This window comes from Tenrec ecaudatus, unplaced genomic scaffold, assembly GCF_050624435.1.
Source record: "Tenrec ecaudatus isolate mTenEca1 unplaced genomic scaffold, mTenEca1.hap1 Scaffold_67, whole genome shotgun sequence".
Classification (NCBI taxonomy): domain Eukaryota; kingdom Metazoa; phylum Chordata; class Mammalia; order Afrosoricida; family Tenrecidae; genus Tenrec; species Tenrec ecaudatus.
The window spans coordinates 613,662-633,902 of record NW_027459559.1 but is presented as its reverse complement, the minus strand read 5'-3'; the positions used below and the strand labels follow the sequence as shown (position 1 = coordinate 633,902).

At 41.1% G+C, this 20,241-nt stretch overlaps 4 non-coding genes across 4 annotated transcripts; all 4 read left to right on the top strand.

Annotated features, from left to right (window-relative positions):
- Positions 1–728: 728 nt before the first annotated feature.
- LOC142436800 (U1 spliceosomal RNA) lies at positions 729–891 on the top strand. The gene has a single exon (XR_012782117.1). It is a non-coding gene; the product is annotated as a U1 spliceosomal RNA (small nuclear RNA).
- Positions 892–9,105: 8,214 nt separating this feature from the next.
- On the top strand, positions 9,106–9,268 carry LOC142436799 (U1 spliceosomal RNA). The gene has a single exon (XR_012782116.1). It is a non-coding gene; the product is annotated as a U1 spliceosomal RNA (small nuclear RNA).
- A 4,115-nt stretch (positions 9,269–13,383) lies between these two features.
- Positions 13,384–13,546, top strand: LOC142436806 (U1 spliceosomal RNA). The gene has a single exon (XR_012782122.1). It is a non-coding gene; the product is annotated as a U1 spliceosomal RNA (small nuclear RNA).
- A 4,118-nt stretch (positions 13,547–17,664) lies between these two features.
- LOC142436798 (U1 spliceosomal RNA) lies at positions 17,665–17,827 on the top strand. The gene has a single exon (XR_012782115.1). It is a non-coding gene; the product is annotated as a U1 spliceosomal RNA (small nuclear RNA).
- The last annotated feature ends 2,414 nt before the right edge of the window (positions 17,828–20,241 follow it).

Genomic DNA, 20,241 nt, shown 5'->3' with positions numbered 1-20,241 from the left:
TTTCTCTAATGTACTCAGACTAACACAAGTAATATAAGAAGAGGCAGGACACAAGTAAGCACCCGTTTCCTTTTGGGAAAGACACTAAACAGTGAAAAGCTATTTTCCAACAAGCCATCTCTGGGTGGCACAAACAGTTAAGTGCTCAATTCATAACTTAAACGATCATCTGAACCCATATCGTGGTACCTCAGAAGGCAGACCTGGTGGTTTGCTTTTGAACCCTCACAGAGCCTTGCAGCCCCTATCTAACAAGGTTCAGTTTGGCTCTGCACACCAGGTTTCAATGACTTCGAATCTACCCCACAGTAACTGTTTGGATGCAAGTATACTCAGTCCTGAGTTATGACCGGCCCCATCCTGACGATTCTGTCATGAGGCAGTTCTGACCGAAGTCAAATACCTCATGATACTAGCTTTTCTATTCTTATTTTTTTCCACAGGTAGTTAAAAGACTTTATTCGGAAGGCTTTGAAGTCAAAAGTAACACTCTTGATAGAATTTTCTTTCATCCTTTAAGTCGGCTCTGCAAATATATAATCAGTGAATTAGCTGTAAAATCAAAGATACGTTAATTTATTTAAGATAAAATATATTTTAGTTCTTAAAATTTATTCTATAAAGTACATATTTCCCTATAAATTCCCTACTTATACAAAAGAGGTAAAAAATAAATTCAAAATATAAAATCCCCAACAAAACAGTAACTGAACATCTTTTTAAAAATTGTAAAAACCTGGCAGGGGAGACACCATGATCAAGAAGGTGGTTTTCCCAGGGCGAGGCTTATCCATTGCACTCCGGATGTGCTGAACCCTGCGATTTCCCCAAATGTGGGAAACTCGACTGCATATTTGTGGTAGTGGGGGACTACGTTCGAGCTCTCCCCTGATTAAAAAAAATTGTAAAAAACTAACAAGAGAAACTAATGTGTGTGTTTGTTAATATTCATAAAAGTGAAAAACCTCTGGATGGGGGAATCCCACCCCCTAGCTTTACATATCTCACCTTCATCAGACTGTGGGGCTTGAATACTTTGGATATAAACTTACAGCTACAATGGCATTAGATGTGTGTGGTATAGCATGGGTGCATGCTACTTATGATAAACTTTCTAAAAACAGAAAGTGAAGCAGATGGTCATAATGCAGCTCATCCTAAGTATAATACAGCACAACTCAGAGATTGTGTTTACTGGGTCTTTGAACTGATATGAGCCAATTGAGATGTGGGATGATGAACTGAATGTGAAATTGACCTGTTTTTTAAAAGCTTGAATGATCTGGAAGGCTAAATGGAATGGGAAAAAGTATGGTTTCAATCCTTGGAATAGTGATTTGGGGACCTTTCAGGAACCTGATTCATGATGCCAATTTACTTCCAACACTGTGGATAGTGACACACATTCAATGAAGCAAGTGCTTGACTGCCAACTTTAAGCCGCTCTATGACTGCCTACTCAGCCTATCCAGACATTTCCTTGTAAACTGGCATTATATTTTTTTAGCCAAATAAGTTTCTAATGGCTAATTTATTCAGTTTCCATAAAACACATTATTTAATAACACTTTTTTAATCTCCACAAATGAAAATGTGGTTCTAAAGTATAATCACCAAGGTTATTGGGTAAAAGGGACTGCAGGACACAAGGTACTAGGAACTTCAGAAACCTAGGGATTTGGGCGGAAACACTGATTGAGGCACACTAAGACACCGCTTGACATGGAATAGCCCTCATGTGGTCCTACGACGTGTGATATCTAGGCAGTGAGCCCTCCTACTCAGTCACAATCTCCTACTCCTCAGAACTGTTTTGGAGTCAGGGGAGACTGCATATAAAGTCCCCAGAAAGGATCAGTGTCTAGGCTGGAGTCTGAACGCATCAATATATTAAAGATACTTGCTTCTGTTTGCATCACTTTTATCCCCATCATTCTTCTCCTGCAGCCAAAACTCAGTCCCAGGGGGATGGCAACTACAGTAACCAGACTGTTCTGTCTGACTTCTACGTTAGGACACATAGACCATCTGAATAAACCCTTTGATTCTGTGTCCCTCTCCTTCCCATAGACAAAACTGCAGCCAGCACCAGACCTTAAACCTGCAGACTAAAGGTTTGTCAAAAGTCTAGAAAGAGCAGTCAATACCCTGAAAACCTAGCCTGCAGAAGAGAAGACACAGAATCAAAAGCTACAACTGAAAAAAAAAAAAAAAAGCTCCAGGTGGGTGTCATTCAGACAACCGATTCCAATGAAAACACTTGAGCTACTCACAGTGAAAATTGTTTTACTTCCATACTATTGTAACTCAAACAGTTTCCCATATCTCACCTCCAAATATAACTCCAGCAGATTCAAGTTTATTAAGGAAGAGGTAATTATTCTGGTGTTTCCCCTGCACCGATTATGGAGCCTCAAACAGTTTTACTATTCTCAGATCATGCCTTAGATTTTCAACTATTTGAATGTGAAGGAAATCTTAACATGCCGCGTTTCAAAGGGTGACTTCAGTGTTGCCTCACCCAGATTTACGTTTTTCATTTCTAGAGTGCCTCAACATGAGTTTTTTTTGGGGGGTGTGGGGGAGGGTTAAGGAGCATTATCATTTTCCAACATCAGTTGTTGATGGGAAATTTTACATCCTGCAGGTCCCCGTATACAATAATTACATTAAACAATGGAGCTTTCTGTATCTTCCTGTTTTTCACAACAGGTTATGCTCACTCATATTGTTAGCTTATCACGCCAAATGTCCAAGATGCACAGGTGGTGTTAATTGAAGGGCGGAATGATTCATTCATTGGTCACTTTAGCATTGCAAGTTCTTGAGCATCTTGATTTTGAAATTCAGTAAAGTGAGATGATGCCTTAGCCAGTTAAATGCTACTCCTTCCAAACCTCACGTACACTCAGACATATCTGAGCAGAAGCCACATTATCTACGTGAAACAGCTTTGGGTGCTCCACAGCTATATGCAGATGCCCACCAAATATGAGATTATTTTGCTTTCTCTGACTTGGCTCTTACTAGCTGTCAGCCTCATTCCATCTCTTTTGTAGATGGTTGTGGATTCTGGGGGGCCTATGGCATAATGGTGGGCTTATGAGATTAAAAAGATCTTTTAGGGAAGTTTCTTGATGTGCATTTAATATTTAATTACAACTCTCTTTTATACACGTGTGTCTGTGGATTTCCACATCTAAAGTGCACAGATTAACACATTCCCATAGCAGAGTGAACCTCCCTTCCGTCATGTCTATAGGTATTTCTCCTTCCTATGGGCAGCTGGAAAGTAATTCAACTGGGAAACATGTGGTAAACCAGGACAATGGTGTTTCCCCCGCTTTCTGTGATGAGGGACCAGGACATTGGTTACCTTTATAAAAGTCTCCTGACACGTCCTCGTGATGTCTGTTTCTGGGATCATAGAGGCTTCCTCTTCCTTGGTTGGTCTTGTTGGTAGGTACTATCCAGTTGGTCTGCTTCAAAGCAACCGCAATGTACAGGACAAGGAAAGGCTTGGCAATCCTGGGCCACCCTCATATCTTTTTGATGTTTGAACCCATCTTTGAAGACCCCGTGGCCATGCATCGTGCCAAAGACCTGGCTCTTTGTCACTGGCCTTCCCCTTTAATCTGACCAGAAGTGTTCGTCATCTGGCCCTCTCTCTGGCAAGGTTCTGCATTGGTTTACTACTCCTTCACTACCTGACAGTGTTTCCATGATTAGCATAAGGTTTTCAGTGGTGTATTTCGTCATCCTCAGTGTGTCCTTCGTCTAGACACCCTGCTGCGAGCTTTGATCTTTACATGACATTGCTGGCATTGGAAATAGCAGTGACCTGCACTCTGACTTTCCCTTCTGTACCTAACTACAAATGGACAGATTTTAAACAGGTCACAGTTTATCACCGACCCATGTACCACCCTTGAAGCAGCATTGGGGTAGATAATAAATCACGAGTAGTCCTGCACAAGGAGATGGAGCCCTCGTGTCTGAGTGGTTACAAACACCAGCCGCTCCAGGCGCACAAAAGGCGCTTTCAATTCCAGTAAAGAGTTAACAACCTCAGAAACCCAGATGGGCAGTTCTTTCCGCCTGCAGCCACCCACACTGCATGTCTTTGTTGAGATGGAGGAGGACATTTTGGATTGGTGTGGGACATATGGCCTAATGTTGGACTTGTACACTTGGGCTGTACTGGTTTGGGATTTTTTCTCCATGTGCATTTACCCTTTATCTAAAGCTCTCTTTTATACATTTCAGTTTCTGTGGATTTATTTCTCTAATGTACCCAGACCAACACAAGTAATATAAGAAGAGGCAGGACAAAAGTAAGCACCCGTTTCCGTTTGGGAAAGACACTAAACAGTGAAAAGCTATTTTCCAACAAGCCATCTCTGGGTGGCACAAACAGTTAAGTGCTCAATTCATAACTTAAACGATCATCTGAACCCATATCGTGGTACCTCAGAAGGCAGACCTGGTGGTTTGCTTTTGAACCCTCACAGAGCCTTGCAGCCCCCATCTAACAAGGTTCTGTTTGGCTCTGCACACCAGGTTTCAATGACTTGGAATCTACCCCACAGTAACTCTTTGGATGCAAGTATGCTCAATCCTGAGTTATGACCGGCCCCATCATGACGATTCTGACATGAGGCAGTTCTGACCGAAGTCAAATACCTCATGATACTAGCTTTTCTTTTCTTATTTTTTTCCACAGGTAGTTAAAAGACTTTATTAGGAAAGCTTTGAAGTCAAAAGTAACACTCTTGATAGAATTTTCTTTCATCCTTTAAGTCGGCTCTGCAAATATATAATCAGTGATTTAGCTGTAAGATCAAAGATACGTTAATTTATTTAAGATAAAATATATTTTAGTTCTTAAAATTTATTCCATAAAGTAAATATTTCCCTATAAATTCCCTAATTATACAAAAGAGGTAAAAAATAAACACAAAATATAAAATTCCCAACAAAACAGTAACTGAACATCTTTTTAAAAATTGTAAAAAACTAACAAGAGAAACTAATATGTGTGTTTGTTGATATTTAAAAAAGTGAAAAATCTCTGGTTGGGAAACCCACCCCCTAGCTTTACATATCTCACCTTCATCAGTCTGTGGGGCTTGAATACTTTGGATATAAACTTACAGCTACAATGGCATTAGATGTGTGTGGTATAGCATGGGTGCATGCTACTTATGATAAACTTTCTAAAAACAGACAGTGAAGCAGATGGTCATAATGCAGCTCATCATAAGTATAATACAGCACAAATCAGAGATTGTGTTTACTGGGTCTTTGAACTGATATGAGCCAATTGAGATGTGGGATGATGAACTGAATGTGAAATTGACCTGTTTTTTAAAAGCTTGAATGATCTGGGAGGCTACATGGAAAGGGAAAAAGTATTGTTTCAATCCTTGGAATAGTGATTTGGGGACCTTTCAGGAACCTGTTTCATGATGCCAATTTACTTCGAACACTGTGGATAGTGACACACATTCAATGAAGCAAGTGCTTGACTGCCAACTGTGAGCCGGCTCTATGACTGCCTACTCAGCGTATCCAGACATTTCCTTGTAAACAGGCATTATATTTTTTAAGCCAAATAAGTTTCTAATGGCTAATTTATTCAGTTTCCATAAAACACATTATTTAATAACACTTTTTTAATCTCCACAAATGAAAATGTGGTTCTAAAGTATAATCACCAAGGTTATTGGGTAAAATGGACTGCACGACACAGGGTACTAGGAACTTCAGAAGCCTAGGGATTTGGGCGGAAACACTGATTGAGGCACACTAAGACACCGCTTGACGTGTAATAGCCCTCATGGGGTCCTACGACGTGTGATATCTATGCAGTGAGCCCCCCTACTCAGTCACAATCTCCGACTCCTCAGAACTGTTTTGGAGTCAGGGGAGACTGCATATAAAGTCCCCAGAAAGGATCAGTGTCTAGGCTGGAGTCTGAATGCATCAATATATTAAAGATACTTGCTTCTGTTTGCATCACTTTTATCCCTATCATTCTTCTCCTGCAGCCAAAACTCAGTCCCAGGGGGATGGCAAATACAGTAACCAGACTGTTCTGTCTGACTTCTACGTTAGGACACATAGACCATCTGAATAAACCCCTTGATTCTGTGTCCCTCTCCTTCCCATAGACAAAACTGCAGCCAGCACCAGACCTTAAACCTGCAGACTAAAGTTTTGTCAAAAGTCTAGAAAGAGCAGTCAATACCCTGAAAACCTAGCCTGCAGAAGAGAAGACACAGAATCAAAAGCTACAACTGAAAAAAAAAAAAAAAAGCTCCAGGTGGGTGTCATTCAGAAAACCGATTCCAATGAAACAATTGAGCTACTCACAGTAAAAATTGTTTTACTTCCATACTAATGTAATTCAAACAGTTTCCCATATCTCACCTCCAAATATAACTCCAGCAGATTCAAGTTTATTAAGGAAGTGGCAATTATTCTGGTGTTTCCCCTGCACAGATTATGGAGCTTCAAACAGTTTTACTATTCTCAGCTCAGGCCTTAGATTTTCAACTATTTGAATGTGAAGGAAATCTTAACATGCCGCGTTTCAAAGGGTGACTTCAGTGTTGCCTCACCCAGATTTACGTTTTTCATTTCTAGAGTGCCTCAACGTGAGTTTTTTTTTTGTGGGGGGGGCGTTAAGGAGCATTATCATTTTCCATCATCAGTTGTTGATGGGAAATTTTACATCCTGCAGGTTCCCATATACAATAATTACATTAAACAATGGAGCTTTCTGTATCTTCCTGTTTTTCACAACATGTTATGCTCACTCATATTGTTAGCTTATCACGCCAAATGTCCAAGATGCACAGGTGTTGTTAATTGAAGGGCGGAATGATTCATTCATTGGTCACTTTAGCATTGCAAGTTCTTGAGCATCTTGATTTTGAAATTCAGTAAAGTGAGATGATGCCTTAGCCAGTTAAATGCTACTCCTTCCAAACCTTACGTACACTCAGACATATCTGAGCAGAAGCCACATTATCTACGTGAAACAGCTTTGGGTGCTCCCCAGCTATATGCAGATGCCCACCAAATATGAGATTATTTTGCTTTCTCTGACTTGGCTCTTACTAGCAGTCAGCCTCATTCCATCTCTTTTGTAGATGGTTGTGGATTCTGGGGGGCCTATGGCATAATGGTGGGCTTATGAGATTAAAAAGATCTTTGAGGGAAGTTTCTTATGTGCATTTAATATTTAATTTCAACTCTCTTTTATACACGTGTGTCTGTGGATTTCCACATCTAAAGTGCACAGATTAACACATTCCCATAGCAGAGTGAACCTCCCTTCCGTCATGTCTATAGGTTTTTCTCCTTCCTATGGGCAGCTGGACAGTAATTCAACTGGGAAACATCTGGTAAACCAGGTCAATGGTGTTTCCCCAGCTTTCTGTGATGAGGGACCAGGACATTGGTTACCTTTGTAAAAGTCTCCTGACACGTCCTCGTGATGTCTGTTTCTGGGATCATAGAGGCTTCCTCTTCCTTGGTTGGTCTGGTTGGTAGGTACTATCCAGTTGGTCTGCTTCAAAGCAACCGCAACGTACAGGACAAGGAAAGGCTTGCCAATCCTGGGCCACCCTCATATCTTTTTGATGTTTGAACCCATCTTTGAAGCCCCCGTGGCCATGCATCGTGCAAAAGACCTGGCTCTTTGTCACTGGCCCTCCCCTTTATTCTGACCAGAAGTGTTCGTCATCTGGCCCTCTCTCTGGCAAGGTTCTGCCTTGGTTTACTAGTCCTTCACTACCTGACAGTGTTTCCATGATTAGCATAAGGTTTTCAGTGGTGTATTTCGTCATCCTCAGTGTGTCCTTCGTCTAGACACCCTGCTGCGCGCTTTGCCCTTTACATGACATTGCTGGCATTGGAAATAGCAGTGACCTGCACTCTGACTTTCCCTTCTGTACCTAGCTACAAATGGACAGATTTTTAACAGGTCACAGTTTATCACCGACCCATGTACCACCCTTGAAGCAGCATTGGGGTAGATAATAAATCACGAGTAGTCCTGCACAAGGAGATGGAGCCCTCATGTCTGAGTGGTTACAAACACCAGCCGCCCCAGGCGCACAAAAGGCGCTTTCAATTCCAGTAAAGAGTTAACAACCTCAGAAACCCAGATGGGCAGTTCTTTCCACCTGCAGCCACCCACACTGCATGTCTTTGTTGAGATGGAGGAGGACATTGTGGATTGGTGTGGGACATATGGGCTAATGTTGGACTTGTACACTTGGGCTGCACTGGTTTGGGATTTTTTCTCCATGTGCATTTACCCTTTATCTAAAGCTCCCTTTTATACATTTCAGTTTCTGTGGATTTATTTCTCTAATGTACTCAGACTAACACAAGTAATATAAGAAGAGGCAGGACACAAGTAAGCACCCGTTTCCTTTTGGGAAAGACACTAAACAGTGAAAAGCTATTTTCCAACAAGCCATCTCTGGGTGGCACAAACAGTTAAGTGCTCAATTCATAACTTAAACGATCATCTGAACCCATATCGTGGTACCTCAGAAGGCAGACCTGGTGGTTTGCTTTTGAACCCTCACAGAGCCTTGCAGCCCCTATCTAACAAGGTTCAGTTTGGCTCTGCACACCAGGTTTCAATGACTTCGAATCTACCCCACAGTAACTGTTTGGATGCAAGTATACTCAGTCCTGAGTTATGACCGGCCCCATCCTGACGATTCTGTCATGAGGCAGTTCTGACCGAAGTCAAATACCTCATGATACTAGCTTTTCTATTCTTATTTTTTTCCACAGGTAGTTAAAAGACTTTATTTGGAAGGCTTTGAAGTCAAAAGTAACACTCTTGATAGAATTTTCTTTCATCCTTTAAGTCGGCTCTGCAAATATATAATCAGTGAATTAGCTGTAAGATCAAAGATACGTTAATTTATTTAAGATAAAATATATTTTAGTTCTTAAAATTTATTCTATAAAGTACATATTTCCCTATAAATTCCCTACTTATACAAAAGAGGTAAAAAATAAATTCAAAATATAAAATCCCCAACAAAACAGTAACTGAACATCTTTTTAAAAATTGTAAAAACCTGGCAGGGGAGACACCATGATCAAGAAGGTGGTTTTCCCAGGGCGAGGCTTATCCATTGCACTCCGGATGTGCTGAACCCTGCGATTTCCCCAAATGTGGGAAACTCGACTGCATATTTGTGGTAGTGGGGGACTACGTTCGAGCTCTCCCCTGATTAAAAAAAAATTGTAAAAAACTAACAAGAGAAACTAATGTGTGTTTGTTAATATTTATAAAAGTGAAAAATCTCTGGATGGGGGAATCCCACCCCCTAGCTTTACATATCTCACCTTCATCAGACTGTGGGGCTTGAATACTTTGGATATAAACTTACAGCTACAATGGCATTAGATGTGTGTGGTATAGCATGGGTGCATGCTACTTATGATAAACTTTCTAAAAACAGAAAGTGAAGCAGATGGTCATAATGCAGCTCATCATAAGTATAATACAGCACAACTCAGAGATTGTGTTTACTGGGTCTTTGAACTGATATGAGCCAATTGAGATGTGGGATGATGAACTGAATGTGAAATTGACCTGTTTTTTAAAAGCTTGAATGATCTGGAAGGCTAAATGGAATGGGAAAAAGTATGGTTTCAATCCTTGGAATAGTGATTTGGGGACCTTTCAGGAACCTGATTCATGATGCCAATTTACTTCCAACACTGTGGATAGTGACACACATTCAATGAAGCAAGTGCTTGACTGCCAACTTTGAGCCGGCTCTATGACTGCCTACTCAGCCTATCCAGATATTTCCTTGTAAACTGGCATTATATTTTTTTAGCCAAATAAGTTTCTAATGGCTAATTTATTCAGTTTCCATAAAACACATTATTTAATAACACTTTTTTAATCTCCACAAATGAAAATGTGGTTCTAAAGTATAATCACCAAGGTTATTGGGTAAAAGGGACTGCAGGACACAAGGTACTAGGAACTTCAGAAACCTAGGGATTTGGGCAGAAACACTGATTGAGGCACACTAAGACACCGCTTGACATGGAATAGCCCTCATGTGGTCCTACGACGTGTGATATCTAGGCAGTGAGCCCTCCTACTCAGTCACAATCTCCTACTCCTCAGAACTGTTTTGGAGTCAGGGGAGACTGCATATAAAGTCCCCAGAAAGGATCAGTGTCTAGGCTGGAGTCTGAACGCATCAATATATTAAAGATACTTGCTTCTGTTTGCATCACTTTTATCCCTATCATTCTTCTCCTGCAGCCAAAACTCAGTCCCAGGGGGATGGCAACTACAGTAACCAGACTGTTCTGTCTGACTTCTACGTTAGGACACATAAACCATCTGAATAAACCCTTTGATTCTGTGTCCCTCTCCTTCCCATAGACAAAACTGCAGCCAGCACCAGACCTTAAACCTGCAGACTAAAGGTTTGTCAAAAGTCTAGAAAGAGCAGTCAATACCCTGAAAACCTAGCCTGCAGAAGAGAAGACACAGAATCAAAAGCTACAACTGAAAAAAAAAAAAAAAGCTCCAGGTGGGTGTCATTCAGACAACCGATTCCAATGAAAACACTTGAGCTACTCACAGTGAAAATTGTTTTACTTCCATACTATTGTAACTCAAACAGTTTCCCATATCTCACCCCCAAATATAACTCCAGCAGATTCAAGTTTATTAAGGAAGAGGCAATTATTCTGGTGTTTCCCCTGCACCGATTATGGAGCCTCAAACAGTTTTACTATTCTCAGGTCATGCCTTAGATTTTCAACTATTTGAATGTGAAGGAAATCTTAACATGCCGCGTTTCAAAGGGTGACTTCAGTGTTGCCTCACCCAGATTTACGTTTTTCATTTCTAGAGTGCCTCAACATGAGTTTTTTTTGGGGGGTGTGGGGGAGGGTTAAGGAGCATTATCATTTTCCAACATCAGTTGTTGATGGGAAATTTTACATCCTGCAGGTTCCCGTATACAATAATTACATTAAACAATGGAGTTTTCTGTATCTTCCTGTTTTTCACATCAGGTTATGCTCACTCATATTGTTAGCTTATCACGCCAAATTTCCAAGAGGCACAGGTGTTGTTAATTGAAGGGCGGAATGATTCATTCATTGGTCACTTTAGCATTGCAAGTTCTTGAGCATCTTGATTTTGAAATTCAGTAAAGTGAGATGATGCCTTAGCCAGTTAAATGCTACTCCTTCCAAACCTCACGTACACTCAGACATATCTGAGCAGAAGCCACATTATCTACGTGAAACAGCTTTGGGTGCTCCCCAGCTATATGCAGATGCCCACCAAATATGAGATTATTTTGCTTTCTCTGATTTGGCTCTTACTAGCAGTCAGCCTCATTCCATCTCTTTTGTAGATGGTTGTGGATTCTGGGGGGCCTATGGCATAATGGTGGGCTTATGAGATTAAAAAGATCTTTGAGGGAAGTTTCTTATGTGCATTTAATATTTAATTACAACTCTCTTTTATACACGTGTGTCTGTGGATTTCCACATCTAAAGTGCACAGATTAACACATTCCCATAGCAGAGTGAACCTCCCTTCCGTCATGTCTATAGGTATTTCTCCTTCCTATGGGCAGCTGGACAGTAATTCAACTGGGAAACATCTGGTAAACCAGGACAATGGTGTTTCCCCAGCTTTCTGTGATGAGGGACCAGGACATTGGTTACCTTTGTAAAAGTCTCCTGACACGTCCTCGTGATGTCTGTTTCTGGGATCATAGAGGCTTCCTCTTCCTTGGTTGGTCTTGTTGGTAGGTACTATCCAGTTGGTCTGCTTCAAAGCAACCGCAATGTACAGGACAAGGAAAGGCTTGCCAATCCTGGGCCACCCTCATATCTTTTTGATGTTTGAACCCATCTTTGAAGCCCCCGTGGCCATGCATCGTGCAAAAGACCTGGCTCTTTGTCACTGGCCCTCCCCTTTAGTCTGACCAGAAGTGTTCGTCATCTGGCCCTCTCTCTGGCAAGGTTCTGCCTTGGTTTACTAGTCCTTCACTACCTGACAGTGTTTCCATGATTAGCATAAGGTTTTCAGTGGTGTATTTCGTCATCCTCAGTGTGTCCTTCGTCTAGACACCCTGCTGCACGCTTTGCCCTTTACATGACATTGCTGGCATTGGAAATAGCAGTGACCTGCACTCTGACTTTCCCTTCTGTACCTAGCTACAAATGGACAGATTTTTAACAGGTCACAGTTTATCACCGACCCATGTACCACCCTTGAAGCAGCATTGGGGTAGATAATAAATCACGAGTAGTCCTGCACAAGGAGATGGAGCCCTCATGTCTGAGTGGTTACAAACACCAGCCGCCCCAGGCGCACAAAAGGCGCTTTCAATTCCAGTAAAGAGTTAACAACCTCAGAAACCCAGATGGGCAGTTCTTTCCACCTGCAGCCACCCACACTGCATGTCTTTGTTGAGATGGAGGAGGACATTGTGGATTGGTGTGGGACATATGGGCTAATGTTGGACTTGTACACTTGGGCTGCACTGGTTTGGGATTTTTTCTCCATGTGCATTTACCCTTTATCTAAAGCTCCCTTTTATACATTCCAGTTTCTGTGGATTTATTTCTCTAATGTACTCAGACTAACACAAGTAATATAAGAAGAGGCAGGACAAAAGTAAGCACCCGTTTCCTTTTGGGAAAGACACTAAACAGTGAAAAGCTATTTTCCAACAAGCCATCTCTGGGTGGCACAAACAGTTAAGTGCTCAATTCATAACTTAAACGATCATCTGAACCCATATCGTGGTACCTCAGAAGGCAGACCTGGTGGTTTGCTTTTGAACCCTCACAGAGCCTTGCAGCCCCTATCTAACAAGGTTCAGTTTGGCTCTGCACACCAGGTTTCAATGACTTCGAATCTACCCCACAGTAACTGTTTGGATGCAAGTATACTCAGTCCTGAGTTATGACCGGCCCCATCCTGACGATTCTGTCATGAGGCAGTTCTGACCGAAGTCAAATACCTCATGATACTAGCTTTTCTATTCTTATTTTTTTCCACAGGTAGTTAAAAGACTTTATTCGGAAGGCTTTGAAGTCAAAAGTAACACTCTTGATAGAATTTTCTTTCATCCTTTAAGTCGGCTCTGCAAATATATAATCAGTGAATTAGCTGTAAGATCAAAGATACGTTAATTTATTTAAGATAAAATATATTTTAGTTCTTAAAATTTATTCTATAAAGTACATATTTCCCTATAAATTCCCTACTTATACAAAAGAGGTAAAAAATAAATTCAAAATATAAAATCCCCAACAAAACAGTAACTGAACATCTTTTTAAAAATTGTAAAAACTTGGCAGGGGAGACACCATGATCAAGAAGGTGGTTTTCCCAGGGCGAGGCTTATCCATTGCACTCCGGATGTGCTGAACCCTGCGATTTCCCCAAATGTGGGAAACTCGACTGCATATTTGTGGTAGTGGGGGACTACGTTCGAGCTCTCCCCTGATTAAAAAAAATTGTAAAAAACTAACAAGAGAAACTAATGTGTGTGTTTGTTAATATTTATAAAAGTGAAAAATCTCTGCATGGGGGAATCCCACCCCCTAGCTTTACATATCTCACCTTCATCAGACTGTGGGGCTTGAATACTTTGGATATAAACTTACAGCTACAATGGCATTAGATGTGTGTGGTATAGCATGGGTGCATGCTACTTATGATAAACTTTCTAAAAACAGAAAGTGAAGCAGATGGTCATAATGCAGCTCATCATAAGTATAATACAGCACAACTCAGAGATTGTGTTTACTGGGTCTTTGAACTGATATGAGCCAATTGAGATGTGGGATGATGAACTGAATGTGAAATTGACCTGTTTTTTAAAAGCTTGAATGATCTGGAAGGCTAAATGGAATGGGAAAAAGTATGGTTTCAATCCTTGGAATAGTGATTTGGGGACCTTTCAGGAACCTGATTCATGATGCCAATTTACTTCCAACACTGTGGATAGTGACACACATTCAATGAAGCAAGTGCTTGACTGCCAACTTTGAGCCGGCTCTATGACTGCCTACTCAGCCTATCCAGACATTTCCTTGTAAACTGGCATTATATTTTTTTAGCCAAATAAGTTTCTAATGGCTAATTTATTCAGTTTCCATAAAACACATTATTTAATAACACTTTTTTAATCTCCACAAATGAAAATGTGGTTCTAAAGTATAATCACCAAGGTTATTGGGTAAAAGGGACTGCAGGACACAAGGTACTAGGAACTTCAGAAACCTAGGGATTTGGGCAGAAACACTGATTGAGGCACACTAAGACACCGCTTGACATGGAATAGCCCTCATGTGGTCCTACGACGTGTGATATCTAGGCAGTGAGCCCTCCTACTCAGTCACAATCTCCTACTCCTCAGAACTGTTTTGGAGTCAGGGGAGACTGCATATAAAGTCCCCAGAAAGGATCAGTGTCTAGGCTGGAGTCTGAACGCATCAATATATTAAAGATACTTGCTTCTGTTTGCATCACTTTTATCCCTATCATTCTTCTCCTGCAGCCAAAACTCAGTCCCAGGGGGATGGCAACTACAGTAACCAGACTGTTCTGTCTGACTTCTACGTTAGGACACATAGACCATCTGAATAAACCCTTTGATTCTGTGTCCCTCTCCTTCCCATAGACAAAACTGCAGCCAGCACCTGACCTTAAACCTGCAGACTAAAGGTTTGTCAAAAGTCTAGAAAGAGCAGTCAATACACTGAAAACCTAGCCTGCAGAAGAGAAGACACAGAATCAAAAGCTACAACTGAAAAAAAAAAAAAAAAAGCTCCAGGTGGGTGTCATTCAGACAACCGATTCCAATGAAAACACTTGAGCTACTCACAGTGAAAATTGTTTTACTTCCATACTATTGTAACTCAAACAGTTTCCCATAACTCACCTCCAAATATAACTCCAGCAGATTCAAGTTTATTAAGGAAGAGGCAATTATTCTGGTGTTTCCCCTGCACCGATTATGGAGCCTCAAACAGTTTTACTATTCTCAGGTCATGCCTTAGATTTTCAACTATTTGAATGTGAAGGAAATCTTAACATGCCGCGTTTCAAAGGGTGACTTCAGTGTTGCCTCACCCAGATTTACGTTTTTCATTTCTAGAGTGCCTCAACATGAGTTTTTTTTTGGGGGTGTGGGGGAGGGTTAAGGAGCATTATCATTTTCCAACATCAGTTGTTGATGGGAAATTTTACATCCTGCAGGTTCCCGTATACAATAATTACATTAAACAATGGAGTTTTCTGTATCTTCCTGTTTTTCACATCAGGTTATGCTCACTCATATTGTTAGCTTATCACGCCAAATTTCCAAGAGGCACAGGTGTTGTTAATTGAAGGGCGGAATGATTCATTCATTGGTCACTTTAGCATTGCAAGTTCTTGAGCATCTTGATTTTGAAATTCAGTAAAGTGAGATGATGCCTTAGCCAGTTAAATGCTACTCCTTCCAAACCTCACGTACACTCAGACATATCTGAGCAGAAGCCACATTATCTACGTGAAACAGCTTTGGGTGCTCCCCAGCTATATGCAGATGCCCACCAAATATGAGATTATTTTGCTTTCTCTGACTTGGCTCTTACTAGCAGTCAGCCTCATTCCATCTCTTTTGTAGATGGTTGTGGATTCTGGGGGGCCTATGGCATAATGGTGGGCTTATGAGATTAAAAAGATCTTTGAGGGAAGTTTCTTATGTGCATTTAATATTTAATTACAACTCTCTTTTATACACGTGTGTCTGTGGATTTCCACATCTAAAGTGCACAGATTAACACATTCCCATAGCAGAGTGAACCTCCCTTCCGTCATGTCTATAGGTATTTCTCCTTCCTATGGGCAGCTGGACAGTAATTCAACTGGGAAACATCTGGTAAACCAGGACAATAGTGTTTCCCCAGCTTTCTGTGATGAGGGACCAGGACATTGGTTACCTTTGTAAAAGTCTCCTGACACGTCCTCGTGATGTCTGTTTCTGGGATCATAGAGGCTTCCTCTTCCTTGGTTGGTCTTGTTGGTAGGTACTATCCAGTTGGTCTGCTTCAAAGCAACCGCAATGTACAGGACAAGGAATGGCTTGCCAATCCTGGGCCACCCTCATATCTTTTTGAGGTTTGAACCCATCTTTGAAGCCCCCGTGGCCATGCATCGTGCAAAAGACCTGGCTCTTTGTCACTGGCCCTCCCCTTTAGTCTGACCAGAAGTGTTCGTCATCTGGCCCTCTCTCTGGCAAGGTTCTGCCTTGGTTTACTAGTCATTCACTACCTGACAGTGTTTCCATGATTAGCATAAGGTTTTCAGTGGTGTATTTCGTCATCCTCAGTGTGTCCTTCGTCTAGACACCCTGCTGCACGCTTTGCCCTTTACATGACATTGCTGGCATTGGAAATAGCAGTGACCTGCACTCTGACTTTCCCTTCTGTACCTAGCTACAAATGGACAGATTTTTAACAGGTCACAGTTTATCACCGACCCATGTACCACCCTTGAAGCAGCATTGGGGTAGATAATAAATCACGAGTAGTCCTGCACAAGGAGATGGAGCCCTCATGTCTGAGTGGTTACAAACACCAGCCGCCCCAGGCGCACAAAAGGCGCTTTCAATTCCAGTAAAGAGTTAACAACCTCAGAAACCCAGATGGGCAGTTCTTTCCACCTGCAGCCACCCACACTGCATGTCTTTGTTGAGATGGAGGAGGACATTGTGGATTGGTGTGGGACATATGGGCTAATGTTGGACTTGTACACTTGGGCTGCACTGGTTTGGGATTTTTTCTCCATGTGCATTTACCCTTTATCTAAAGCTCCCTTTTATACATTTCAGTTTCTGTGGATTTATTTCTCTAATGTACTCAGACTAACACAAGTAATATAAGAAGAGGCAGGACACAAGTAATCACCCGTTTCCTTTTGGGAAAGACACTAAACAGTGAAAAGCTATTTTCCAACAAGCCATCTCTGGGTGGCACAAACAGTTAAGTGCTCAATTCATAACTTAAACGATCATCTGAACCCATATCGTGGTACCTCAGAAGGCAGACCTGGTGGTTTGCTTTTGAACCCTCACAGAGCCTTGCAGCCCCTATCTAACAAGGTTCAGTTTGGCTCTGCACACCAGGTTTCAATGACTTGGAATCTACCCCACAGTAACTGTTTGGATGCAAGTATACTCAGTCCTGAGTTATGACCTGCCCCATCCTGACGATTCTGTCATGAGGCAGTTCTGACCGAAGTCAAATACCTCATGATACTAGCTTTTCTGTTCTTATTTTTTTCCACAGGTAGTTAAAAGACTTTATTGGGAAAGGTTTGAAGTCAAAAGTAACACTCTTGATAGAATTTTCTTTCATCCTTTAAGTCGGCTCTGCAAATATATAATCAGTGATTTAGCTGTAAGATCAAACATACGTTAATTTATTTAAGATAAAATATATTTTAGTTCTTAAAATTTATTCCATAAAGTACATATTTCCCTATAAATTCCCTACTTATACAAAAGAGGTAAAAAATAAACACAAAATATAAAATCCCCAACAAAACAGCAACTGAACATCTTTTTAAAAATTGTAAAAACCTGGCAGGGGAGACACCATGATCAAGAAGGTGGTTTTCCCAGGGCGAGGCTTATCCATTGCACTCCGGATGTGCTGAACCCTGCGATTTCCCCAAATGTGGGAAACTCGACTGCATATTTGTGGTAGTGGGGGACTACGTTCGAGCTCTCCCCTGATTTAAAAAAAATTGTAAAAAACTAACAAGAGAAACTAATGTGTGTGTTTGTTAATATTTATAAAAGTGAAAAATCTCTGGATGGGGGACTCCCACCCGCTAGCTTCACATATCTCACCTTCATCAGACTGTGGGGCTTGAATATTTTGGATATAAACTTACAGCTACAATGGCATTAGATGTGTGTGGTATAGCATGGGTGCATGCTACTTATGATAAACTTTCTAAAAACAGAAAGTGAAGCAGATGGTCATAATGCAGCTCATCCTAAGTATAATACAGCACAACTCAGAGATTGTGTTTACTGGGTCTTTGAACTGATATGAGCCAATTGAGATGTGGGATGATGAACTGAATGTGAAATTGACCTGTTTTTTAAAAGCTTGAATGATCTGGAAGGCTAAATGGAATGGGAAAAAGTATGGTTTCAATCCTTGGAATAGTGATTTGGGGACCTTTCAGGAACCTGATTCATGATGCCAATTTACTTCCAACACTGTGGATAGTGACACACATTCAATGAAGCAAGTGCTTGACTGCCAACTGAGAGCCGGCTCTATGACTGCCTACTCAGCCTATCCAGACATTTCCTTGTAAACTGGCATTATATTTTTTTAGCCAAATAAGTTTCTAATGGCTAATTTATTCAGTTTCCATAAAACACATTATTTAATAACACTTTTTTAATCTCCACAAATGAAAATGTGGTTCTAAAGTATAATCACCAAGGTTATTGGGTAAAAGGGACTGCAGGACACAAGGTACTAGGAACTTCAGAAACCTAGGGATTTGGGCGGAAACACTGATTGAGGCACACTAAGACACCGCTTGACATGGAATAGCCCTCATGTGGTCCTACGACGTGTGATATCTAGGCAGTGAGCCCTCCTACTCAGTCACAATCTCCTACTCCTCAGAACTGTTTTGGAGTCAGGGGAGACTGCATATAAAGTCCCCAGAAAGGATCAGTGTCTAGGCTGGAGTCTGAACGCATCAATATATTAAAGATACTTGCTTCTGTTTGCATCACTTTTATCCCTATCATTCTTCTCCTGCAGCCAAAACTCAGTCCCAGGGGGATGGCAACTACAGTAACCAGACTGTTCTGTCTGACTTCTACGTTAGGACACATAGACCATCTGAATAAACCCTTTAATTCTGTGTCCCTCCCCTTCCCATAGACAAAACTGCAGCCAGCACCAGTCCTTAAACCTGCAGACTAAAGGTTTGTCAAAAGTCTACAAAGAGCAGTCAATACCCTGAAAACCTAGCCTGCAGAAGAGAAGACACAGAATCAAAAGCTACAACTGAAAAAAAAAAAAAAAAAGCTCCAGGTGGGTGTCATTCAGACAACCGATTCCAATGAAAACACTTGAGCTACTCACAGTGAAAATTGTTTTACTTCCATACTATTGTAACTCAAACAGTTTCCCATATCTCACCTCCAAATATAACTCCAGCAGATTCAAGTTTATTAAGGAAGAGGCAATTATTCTGGTGTTTCCCCTGCACCGATTATGGAGCCTCAAACAGTTTTACTATTCTCAGGTCATGCCTTAGATTTTCAACTATTTGAATGTGAAGGAAATCTTAACATGCCGCGTTTCAAAGGGTGACTTCAGTGTTGCCTCACCCAGATTTACGTTTTTCATTTCTAGAGTGCCTCAACATGAGTTTTTTTTTGGGGGTGTGGGGGAGGGTTAAGGAGCATTATCATTTTCCAACATCAGTTGTTGATGGGAAATTTTACATCCTGCAGGTTCCCGTATACAATAATTACATTAAACAATGGAGTTTTCTGTATCTTCCTGTTTTTCACATCAGGTTATGCTCACTCATATTGTTAGCTTATCACGCCAAATTTCCAAGAGGCACAGGTGTTGTTAATTGAAGGGCGGAATGATTCATTCATTGGTCACTTTAGCATTGCAAGTTCTTGAGCATCTTGATTTTGAAATTCAGTAAAGTGAGATGATGCCTTAGCCAGTTAAATGCTACTCCTTCCAAACCTCACGTACACTCAGACATATCTGAGCAGAAGCCACATTATCTACGTGAAACAGCTTTGGGTGCTCCCCAGCTATATGCAGATGCCCACCAAATATGAGATTATTTTGCTTTCTCTGACTTGGCTCTTACTAGCAGTCAGCCTCATTCCATCTCTTTTGTAGATGGTTGTGGATTCTGGGGGGCCTATGGCATAATGGTGGGCTTATGAGATTAAAAAGATCTTTGAGGGAAGTTTCTTGATGTGCATTTAATATTTAATTACAACTCTCTTTTGTACACGTGTGTCTGTGGATTTCCACATCTAAAGTGCACAGATTAACACATTCCCATAGCAGAGTGAACCTCCCTTCCGTCATGTCTATAGGTATTTCTCCTTCCTATGGGCAGCTGGACAGTAATTCAAC